The 11,977-nt window shown below is 35.8% G+C and overlaps 1 pseudogene; it reads right to left on the bottom strand.

Moving 5' to 3' along the window:
* Nucleotides 1-1,358: 1,358 nt before the first annotated feature.
* On the bottom strand, nucleotides 1,359-4,970 carry LOC146886402 (uncharacterized; annotated as a pseudogene).
* Between the last annotated feature and the right edge of the window lie 7,007 nt (nucleotides 4,971-11,977).

The following is an 11,977-nucleotide window of genomic DNA, read 5'->3' as shown; positions in this document are numbered from 1 at the left end:
CTCTAGCCGTTCTGGCGTCTCTAAACAGCTCAGATAGACGATGAGAAGCTCTGCTGTTGAAATTTCTCTTAATTGCAATTTCATGCTCTAGTGCCCACTCAACTCTCCTCTATAACAACACAATTTAAACATATAATACATTATAAGTATATTAAGTATGGAGTAGTAATTAACAACTTAATTTACCTATATAATAAGTTAGAACACATTACCTTGAAGCGTTGCTAGAAAATATCCTTTTCTTTTTCAGGTATTGATCCCCATGATGGCCAAGGGTTAAGAAATTGTTGCTTGATTGTCTTTGTGATAGCCTGTGAAGCAACTCTAAATGGAACAAACCTATAATTCATGGAAAATTGTTAAAAGATTAAAGAAGTTTCATAATATAAACAATGACAATAACTGAATTGAAATATTACCCTCGACCGACAGGTTCAATCATCGAGCAGTCCTACAAAGGAGGGTCATGTTCTGCATATAAATTAGGATCAATCATAGGCTGAGGGGCAACCATATCACCTGCAATTGGGGATGGTGCAGACTGCTAACCAACAATAGAATATGGGCCACCAATCGAGGCTGGGGATGGTACAGTATGAGGTGAAGGGGATGCTCCAATGTCTACAGAAGGGGTATGTAACCTTGTGTATGAAGCTGAGGAAGATGAGGATGGTATATGTGAGGGTGGTACAAAAGGGGGCCTGGGAGCAGCCGCAAGGGTATACAACCCTGTGGGTGGAGGTTGAGAAGATGAGGACGGCATATGAATCGCTGGGATAGAAGTAGGGTTATGTAACCCTGTGGGTGGAGGTGGGGAAGATAAGGATGGCATATGTAAGCCCAGGGTAGGAGTGATGGGTCTGACTGGAATCCGAAGCACATAATTATTTCGTCTCTTTCTTTGTTTTGAAATACTTTTCCCCTTGTCAATGGGGGGTGGTCGAGGTGGATCTCCCGATGACATGGCGTATGTAGTTTATGATCTCAGTGTCAAACAAATTATGGTGGTGTATGATAACAAACAAATATACCAACAACTTAATAAGTATTCATTAAACATATTAAAAATGTTGAAGTACAACCACAAAAAGTTCTAATGAAATGACAAAAATAAACAAACATATTAAAAGTTCAAGTAAAAAACAAAAAAGACAAAATTAGTCATTAGCATCATTGTCATCCTCATCGTCCTCCTCCTCTTCCTCCACTTCTTCTTCTTCAGTTTCATCTTTTTCTTCATCTAGCTTTTCTTTCTCCTCCTCTTCTCCTTCTTCTCCCTCTTCTCCCTCTTCTCCTTCTTCTTCTTCTTCTTCTTCTTCTTCTTCTTATTCTTCTTCTTCTTCTTCTTCTTCTTCTTCTTATTCTTCTTCTTCTTCTTCTTCCTCCTCCTCCTCTTGTTCCAACTCTTCATCATCACCTTGTATGTGATGAAATCCAGATACATGTTCTACTTCAATTACTTCGTTTGCATGTGACATTTCATCAACTTGGTAAGGGACATCGTCTTCCACCTCATTTGATTCAATGCGACCTCTCGACTTTGTTTTAATTGCAACACACCAACCACGGTTGTCTTTTCGAGATGGTGGATATTGTACATTATATACTTGTCTAACATTGTATGCCAAAATAAATGGATCAAATGGTTGGTACCTTGAAGTCATGTGAATGTCCACAATGTTATATTTAGGATCCACTCTTGTACCTTTTCTTGACGGATCAAACCATTCACACAAAAAAGTACAACTTTCTTCGGTTTATTAGAAGTATTGTACTCTAGTTCATATATTTTATGAATGATCCCATAAAAATCATCTTCACCTCATTTAGTAAGGCCCTTGACATAAACACCACTATTTATAGTCTTTTTCCCTTTGCTCCATGTGTTAGTATGGAACTTGTACCCATTCACGAAGTACGTGTGCCATTCTTTGACACATTTCATGGGCCAATTTGATCAAATTTGATAGAGGTCGTACCCCACCAAATTAAAACACTTAAAATGCAATATATGAAAGTGAACCAAGTCGTCTCCCAACGACCAATATTTTCATTCAAAGCTTCAATTTCAGATGAACACAACAATAACACAAGGGGGGTTGGCAGATTTACGGATGAAACACACAACTGAAAACTTAAATGCAGACGTCTAAAATCAATGTAAAAGCAACATTGATTCCTTGCTTCAAATGAACATCCACCAATCACGGATTACAACTCAAAATGGTTATATTAACTCTCATAGAACCCGAATTAACTACTAAGCGCAAATTAACCCGAACTCAAGTGCAATTAAGCAAAGCACACATCCGTAAATCTGCTATAGTTCACTAAGCATGAACACACAATGATTCCACTCTGCAATTTAAGCAAAAACATAATGGTTTCCTCATTTAAACCCAAACACAAATTCAGAATTCAGAGATTAACATAACTCCACCGAACAAAACACTAATCTCAAGGTTTCAATCCATTATCTGCAAAGAATCAACACATAAACTTAGTTCCTCATGGAATCCGAATAAGGCTTAAACATAAATTTTGATTCAACCATCCAAATGAGTGCAAATTGATGCAGAAAACCTAAATTGGTGCAGGAATCGAAAATGAGCAAGGAAAGAAAGGGGCAACAACGAAAATAGCAACCAAAAATGAGAATACTTCAATATAAATCTTACCCAAATGGTAGAAAACGTTAATACAACTTCAATGTGCTTTCCAAGACTCATAAAACGTGAAAAATGAATGGAAAACGTGAAAAATTTGTTTGTGCCACCATGGGTCACCTTTCAAAGCTTAAAAAAACAAAAATGGAGGTTTGAGAGAGTGGAGAAGAAGAAGGAGCGGCTGGTCTCTTCCATGCAGACCTAATTTCGTGGTCATACCACCCCTGCCACTCATATTTACAAAACTGCCACTCATATTTACAAAACTGTCACTCTACCACTCAGAATTACAAAAATGCCACTCCTAGGCCTCTAATGTTGGCCCATTCACTCAGATGACGTGGAAATGACGTGGCAATGATGTGGTGACTCTCTTCAACTGAATATTGATGTCGAAACTCCAAAATTACTTCACCCAAATACCTAAAAATAATTAAAAACAAAAATTAGGCCAAATAATGTGAAATAAGTCCAAATTCGGAACAGTGACCCAATAAAGCCCAACAGATGAAAAACACTCTAAAGATGAACAATTAAGCACTAATCAACTGTCTAATGGGTACACAAAGGCTAGTGGAATGGAAGAAAATAATGACTCATCAGAACTTGTACCCATTCACGAAGTACGTGTGCCATTCTTTGACACATTTCATGGGCCAATTTGACAAATCTCTTAGGTCTTGGTTCCTAACACTTAATGGCTCGTTATAAACCTACAAATATAGAAAGATAGATGTGGAATTATGATACATTAAAATCCATTTGTTGTATAATTAATTGTACAATACATACTTGATATTGGAACCATTCAGGAAATTCTGAATGAATACGACCAGAAGCACTGGTCTCAAGTATTTACAAGAACATAAGGAATGAGCTGACAATGGTAAATTTTTAGAAACTTATATATAATTAACCACAAAGTTGTTCACAAAGGAGGATATAACTTACTCAAGATATGGTTTGACTTCAGTGCAATTGATTAACATATGAACATGAGCAAATTTGAACTCGGCATCAGTTAACCAATGAATCGATTCTCTCCCTGCATGTCGACCTTGTTGTTGAAAAACAGACAACGTTGACACATCTCTTTGACATTCAACTTCATTCCTCCAATTGCGTGGTGACAACATGAAGTTGTTGAAGTAAAGAGAACAAAAGTATGTTGTCTCACGGTGTAAATAAGATGCACAAATAGAACCTTCAACTCTGGCTTTATATTTTATTGATCATTTTGAATCACCCATGAATCTATACAAATAAAAAAATACATCATGATGAAAAAAATTGGTGAATAATTAATTATAAATATGAATATAGATGTCCTTTAGTACCTTTCAAATGGATACATCCATCTGTATTGCACTGGTCCACCCAACAATGCTTCATAGGGGAGATGAACAGAGAGATGTTCCATGGAATTAAACAATCCAGGAGGGAATATTCTCTCTAATTTACAGAGAATAATTGGAATATTTTCCTCCATTCTTCTTAGGGATTCCTCTTTTAATGTTGTAGAGCACAAATCTTTGAAAAAATGACTAATTTCAGTAAGAGGATTTAAAACATGAATGGGCAAAGCACTAAATGCAGTAGGAAGTAATGACTCCATGAATACATGGCAATCATGACTTTTCATTCCATGGATTCTTCCCTTTTCAACATCAGCACATCTAGCCAAGTTGGAACTATAACCATCTGGCATCTTAAGTTCCTTTATCCACCGACAAACTGATTTAGCTTCATCTGGGGTTAAGGTGTAATTTGCTTTAGGCTTTAATATTTTCCCATTATCTTGAACCTTCAACTCCAAGTCTTTTCGCGTGCAATACAATCATAAATCCCTTCTTGCCTTCTCATTGTCCTTTGTCTTTCCCGTCACATTCATAACAGTATTGAATATGTTCTCAAAGAAATTTTTTTATATGTGCATTACATCAAGATTATGCCTTAACAAATTATCTTTCCAATATGGAAGATCCCAAAAAATACTTCTTTTGTCCAATTATGCCACTCTCCATATCCATCTATCCTTGTTACACCATTTTCAATGACTTTTGGAAAATGTTTCACTCTTCTCCAAACTTGTAATGGTACCAACCTAGGAGGTGGCCCATCTGTTTCAACTTGGCCTTTTCGAAAGGCTTTAATATTTCTCCTAAAGTAATGGTCATTAGGTAAGAACCTACGATGTGAGTCAAACCAACAACTTTTGTGGCCATAATTTCACGTGAATGACTTACTATGCTCCATGCAATGCGAACAAGCTAATCTACCATGTGTGCCCCAACTAGATAACATCCCAAAAGCAGGGAAGTCATTAATAGTCCACATCAAACATGCTATCATCATAAAATTTTGTTTCCTTGAAACATCATAGGTCAAGATACCAACCCACAACTTCTTCAAATCATCAATTAAGGGCTCCAGGTAAACATCAATAGAGGCCTTTGGATTGGATGGCCCTAGTATAAGACAACTCAAAAACATATAAGGTTTTGACATACACATTTCAGGACGAAGATTATATGGAGTAACAATCACGGGCCAACAAGAATATGGTGAAGATGAAGCCTGGATGGAAGGGTTAAATCCATCTGAACATAGACCCAGTCGCACATTGCATGGATCAGACGCAAAGGTAGGATGTTTATGATCAAAGTGCTTCCAGGCTTCACCATCAGATGCGTGGCGTAGCATTCCTTGACTTTGGTTATCATGATGCCAAGTCATATGTGGCGCGGTTTGCATAAAAGCTAACATTCTTTGTAATCTTGGGATTATAGGCAAATAGAACATTGACTTAACTACAATTGGTTTTTTGCGCCTTGATCCCTGATGAAGTGGGTGATATCTTGGTTTGTGACAAAATTTACATTCAAGCAATGCTGCATCTTTTTTTCCACTATCATTGTCATAAAAGAGCATACAACCACTCACACAACAATCAATCTTCTTAGCCTTCAATCCCAACTTTGATACTAACCTCTTAGCGTCATAATAACTCTTTGGCAAGCTCATATTTGGTGGTGTGAGATCTAACAAAAGTTTGGTGAAAGTCTCTAAGCATTGGTTGGGAATATTCCAATTAGACTTATAAGATAGAATTCTAACACATACTGACAATTTAGAGTCTCTCGCCCCTTCAAATAAAGGTTGATTTGACTCCGCCAACAAATTATAAAACCTTTGTGTGGATTCATTAGGACATTCTTCTATGTTAGTGTCGTTGGGTTGTTGGGTTTATTGAAATTGACACAAAGCGTTATTGACCATCTCTTCCATGTCACACAATTGCTTCATTTCTACAGTTTGTACACCATCTCTAGGGACATAATTATCACCTTCATGTAAATCAATAGCTTGCATATCTTCACCGTGTAATGTCCAAATCCAATAATTTGGTATGAACCCTTTTTTATTAAGGTGAACTTTGACAGCCTCATCTATCAAAATCCTTGTACAGTCACACTTAATGCAAGGGCATCTAATCCCACCTTCAAGTTCAAAATATCTAGATTGTCTTGCTACTCGGACAAACTCTTCAACGCCTAAGACAAAAGACTCCTTCAACCCCCCTTCTACCACTATAACAACGATCACACATCCAAGCACAATTGAAAGAAGGTTCGCCCATGTTCTATAAAACAATAAAGGCCTTAAATTAGATTGTTAAAGTGAAAATTGGAATTAAGTGGAGCAATGTGGGGATATATCTCATTTATTGTGTAAGATATCCAAATAGAAACCAAACATCATTGTCCTAATTGGAATGCAAGTCCCATGACTATGCAGACCAAAAATAGTAATTGGAATAATCGATTATTCTAGAGGCTTTTCTCAAAAATCAGTTTTAATTGAGATAATCGATTAATAATCGATTATTCCAGTGAGTTTTGCAAATAAATAAAATTCTCTTAGTGCTTTACTACATGGGTTTTGCCTTTTGACTCTTGACATACTAATTTAATTATTTCAAATAACATACACATATTACAAAACCTAAATAACTAAACCCATAAGTCTTTAATGTATCTCTTGAATCGAAGCATTCTTTTAAGTCTTCAACATTTTTCCATGCATCATCATCAAGTCTTCCATACTTCTTCATAAGTCATCATCATCATCAAAACTCCTTATTGGAGGAAGATGTTCATCTTCTTCTTTTTGTCAACACCTACTTCGCATTCCCAACCTCCTTTCCCTTCTTCCTCTTCCTTCCACCCCCCTCGTCAAACCTCTTGCTCAAATTACAAAGGTTGTTTTCAATACTTAACTATTGTGACTAAGAGTTCATAAAGCAACAACCTTACTATTATGCTAAGGTTCATTTTTGGGAAAAGGGGAAGAAAAAAGAAGCTGCTAAAATTAGCAATCCAATCCCATTACAGGTACAAACTTTTCATTTAGAATTACATTACTATTATTAGAATTACACCAATCCAAATGCATATAACAATTCAAACAATCTCAAATTGGACTAAGCATTAATCAGCCATAATCAAATCAAAAACAGAACGGCAATCAAACCAAAAACAAAATATACAGAGAACGGGATAAGTGATCACCTTCCAATGGCTCTGATATCTTGCAAACACACTACAACTTCAATGCTTTGGGACCAAAATCAGTGCTTTGGACCAACAGACGTGGAAAGACCGAACACAATCTCTTACAAATCAAAGAACCATGTCAGAATAAGTAGCACGGATCAGCATTGCAAACACCAGAACGAATTAAACTCACCAAAACGACGGTGAGGGTTCGAGAACGCGGTGGTCGACGAGAATGCAAAGACATTGTGCTTCCTCCACTAATGACGAACTTGTGTCCTGAACCCAGACCCACGGTGGCAGCGATGAGGTGACGACACCAGAGAGGTGATGGTAGCGGCGTAGTGACGGCAGCAGCGCAGTGATGGTGGCGGTGCGGTGACGGTAGCAACAAGGTGATCAGCAGCGACAGGGTTTCTAATTGGCTTTTTGGGGGAATAGCAGCGGTGGTGGCACGGTGGATGGCAGCGGCAACCTCAACGCACCGGCAAGGTGAAATGCGGCAGGGTGGCCCGTGATGTTGGATCGATTTCGCGGCAGGGTGGCGTTCGGGTTCGGGTGCACTGTTGCGTTTTCGTGGTCAAATGAAATTGGGGGAGGAAGAAAGTGAACTTGGGTTCTAATATTAGGTTTTTATTTACCGAAGGATTAAATCTGTCGGTAATGTTGTCAATTCTTTACCAACAGATTATCCCGTCAGTCCATGCTTGTCAATTCTTTCTTCGACATTACCGACGGACATATCCGTTGGTAATGTTGTCAAGTCATTGTCCATCGGTAAATCCGTCGGTATTGATAATTTACCTTATTCGTCGATAATTCGTATTTTTCTGGTAGTGGTAGTTCTAGCTATGTGCACCACTACAATGTCTCCACAATCGCAAATGGGGGTACGCTTGAACCTAACTATTGCAAGAAGAAGAAGATGCCCCACGAGACATTCCTTTTCAGCTGAAGATGGATGGAAGGCAACCAGAATTCACAAATCACAAAACACAAACCCTAACCTATCCATTATAACCTTTGGTCTATACATACAGTACAACGACCACATCATTGAACAATGCTCCACGTCATAGAAACAAACCACACTGGCCACTCTTCCATTAACTATTTAGACGGAGTTAAGGAAAAGGATCTAATTGAATGAAATTAACGAAAGGTAGGACCAAATTGAAAACAATTTCAAAAGTAGGACAAAATTGAAAAAACTTGAGCAAAACTAGGACCAAATGACTATTTAAGCCTTATTATTTTGAATAATTTTTATTATTAACAATGCATTAAAAAACCTTTTCATTGGAAGGTGTGTTTTAATGAGTTGGGATACACACCGATTTGTAATACGAAGAGGTTTATAGTGTTTCTTGAGCAGTGATAAATGTTTATTTCTAATGTGGTGCAATCATTGATGTTTATTAAATATTTAATATTTAAACTTTACATTAAATTATCTTGGAATGCGTTTATTTCCAATGTGGTGTACTCATTGATGAAAACCATTTAATATTTACTCTTTACGTTAAATTCTTTTACACAACTATTTAATTTAATAACAAAAGTTGTTGTATGCAAGTGACGTTTTCATGTGTAATTTAGAAGGAAACATGTTTCAAAGATTAAATCTATTTTTTTAAGTAAATATATTTTATAAATTCTTTAACATTTTTTTACAATTATTTTAAATTTTTTAACATTTATTTATAGTTCTTTAACACTTCTGGTTTTTAGTAATTTGATTAAAGAACTTAACAATTTAATTAATGACTTTGTGAAAAGTATATAATGTGAAAACAAAATACACATAACTGCACATGGAGATCAATAACTACAAATATTATAAGAAGTTTAAATTAAAATTACATATAAAGTACAAATTTTAGAAGAAATTTAATGGATAGATAACTTTGACATGTATGCTTGTTTTTTCACTTTCAACTTCGAAAACAACTTCACGATGATCCTCTGCAGATATTTTATGATGTGCAGAAAAAATTTTCCAGCCAGCTCCTATCTTAAAAAATGTTGGTCTTATGATCAGGTTACATTGGACTTCGTCCCTTGGTCCATGGAGCACAACAGTTGAAAGTCCACTCCTGCGAAAATAACTCGCAAAGTCTTTTTTCAAATACTGCAAACAGAATGTGAAAATATATTACTTATTAATAAGGCATTCAAATAAAAATTAAAAAATAAAAAGATAAGAGACTAAAATATCTAACCAAGTGGTTGGCTTGATAGTAATATCTCGACAGTGTAACTTGAAAATGAATTAACTTTGACATAGTTAGCGGATGACGGATTGCAATATTGTTTAGGAAGTTGGATCAGATTTTTGAGTCTGAAGAACGTCTAGAGAAGTGGATTTGGAAAGAACAATTTCCAACATATTTTAACATAAACAATTTGTCTGACCTAGCCGCATAGAAAGATCTTAAATCATCCCAGTCTTGGGTAATCATTGTCGTGTCAATATCCGTGTTGTATGTAATGTTTTGTGAACATTACATTTGTAATCAACAATGGTCCATAGTGAACCAATGTCCTTCTTATATCGTATTATGAACAGTCAGTCTATGAGTCCAAAATCCTTGACAAATTAGCAAGTTGAGAAAAAAGACAAAGAATTAAAGATAAAATAAAAATGTAATATATGGAGTGTGGAGTAAAAGATAAAAGATAAACTTGGTCTTTGAGAAACATAGTAATGAATCCGCCAATAATTGTAAGATAATTGTAAGATCCGAGAAATTTAATTAATTAAATAATTTATTTATTAATAAATGCGGGTAGCGGAAGCCTTTATGGTAATTAATGTTAGCTTTTATGACATAGAATGGTACTAGCTCAAATGGTTGAGAGTATATGATTGTGTTGAAAGGACTTGGGTTCAAGTCTTATGTATGTTAATTGTGTGTGGTTTTATTATTTATTATTTTTAATAATATTATGCTTGGTCATGATGGGTGATAATATAATCCTAGAATTTTAGGAAATTATCATGAAACATGAATTTGTTGAATTGGTTGTACACTTACTTTGGAAATTGAATAGTTGTGTGTTTGAACCTTGGCCTACGCAAAATAAAGAGCATTTACTATGCTAATTGAGTGAGAAGGAGAGCTAAATTGAGGAAGAACTAAAGAGGTCGTTGTTGATCAAGGGGAGACTTGGAGTTAGACTCTGTGATTTTAAGAGCAATTCAAAAGCAAAAAGGGGAATCAGGGTTAGGGAATTAGTGTTCCATCCTTCACCACTCCCTTCCATGAAGACCCAATTTTCAAAGGAAGTAATCCTATCTTTAAACTCTTCTTCCTTTTCCATTAAATCTTGTCTTGTTTCCTTCTCAAACATTTTGTACTCAATCTTTGTCAATTATCTTGCATTCCTCAACATGTGTTGCCACAACACACTTTGACTTTAAAATTCCTTTTAAACATCATTTAAGTCAAAGTGTAAGACACTCCTTTTGTGAAAGTGGCCAAATATCACAATTTTTGAAAATTCAAAGCCCATCTTCACACATATCATATCATTATCTACTGCATGGTGTTTATGGTTTTAATGCAATTATGTTTGATGACTATTGCAGATATGTGTTTGATCCTGGTGGATACAAGTTTTGGTTGTTGTGGACAGATCCTCTTCAAGACGGAGGGGATGATGAATCCACCCCAAGGCTTATAGCTTGAGTCAATGGCCTGACCCATTTAGTTATCTTTGTTCCTAATAAATATATGTTTTTGTATCTTTTATTTTCAAAACTAATGTTTGGGCCTTTATTTTGCAGCCCAATTTCCATTAAATTTCCTGCATGTATCTTTTATTGGATGTGCAACGTTTGAAGTCCAACATCTGCCAAATAATTCAGCTTCCCAACCTCTTTACGTGTTTGATGATGCAACAACGTGTTGATTGATTGGGCCGCAACTTCACACGTTCGCTCAGCCCAATTCATCTTTCAAGTGGAACCATTGTGCGTTAGGCCTTCTTCACCTCAAAAGCATGTCGCGTTGCCTTACGTCTTCTCAAAGTCCTTCTAGGGTTCCACTTCAACCTTCACAGCTCCTTATCCTGCCTTCACACGTTCCTTGTCATGATGATCATTGTTCACATTTTTGTTACTAAATGCTACTAAATGAAAGGTTGAATGCAAGGAGAAAGAATCATTCATGTAAACTTACTTAAGATTTCAACCAAAAACTATGTTCTTTTCATGATTTATGTTAGTTAGTTTGAAAAAAGCTTCAACACAAAGGTATAAATTTGGAGTCTTCATTAATATAAATAATGGTTTATAATCCTTCCACTATGAAGTGTTGATTTGTGTTGTAAGACCCGTGAAATTTAATTAATTAAATAATTAATTAATTAATAAATCCAAGTAGTGGCACCATTAGAAAATGGGCTTATTATGACAGGTAAAACGAGCTTATTATGACATGTACTCTGGTGTCATAGTTTCAGGAGTCATAGAAAATGTGCGCTTTTTATGACGTCATAGAAACCTGTCATAGTAAGTCAGACTTACTATGATAGGTAGTGCAAACTACGTCATAGTAAGTCAGATTGTTTTTTATGATTTTTTTGTTTTACCATTTTCCTTTCCATTCAATTCACTTGCAAATAATTTTCACACCACCAGACCAAACAATTCCAAACCAAACCAATTCCATACAGTTAAGTTGTCTAACAAACTCAAAAATTGAAACCTACAATCTTGACAACTTTTACAAATACTCTCAAAAAGATTGT

Source organism: Vigna unguiculata, chromosome 5 (genome assembly GCF_037176805.1).
Source record: "Vigna unguiculata cultivar grain cowpea cultivar isolate G323 ecotype 2 chromosome 5, ASM3717680v1, whole genome shotgun sequence".
In the NCBI taxonomy this organism is placed as follows: Eukaryota; Viridiplantae; Streptophyta; class Magnoliopsida; order Fabales; family Fabaceae; genus Vigna; species Vigna unguiculata.
This window is presented reverse-complemented; position numbering and strand designations above follow the sequence as displayed.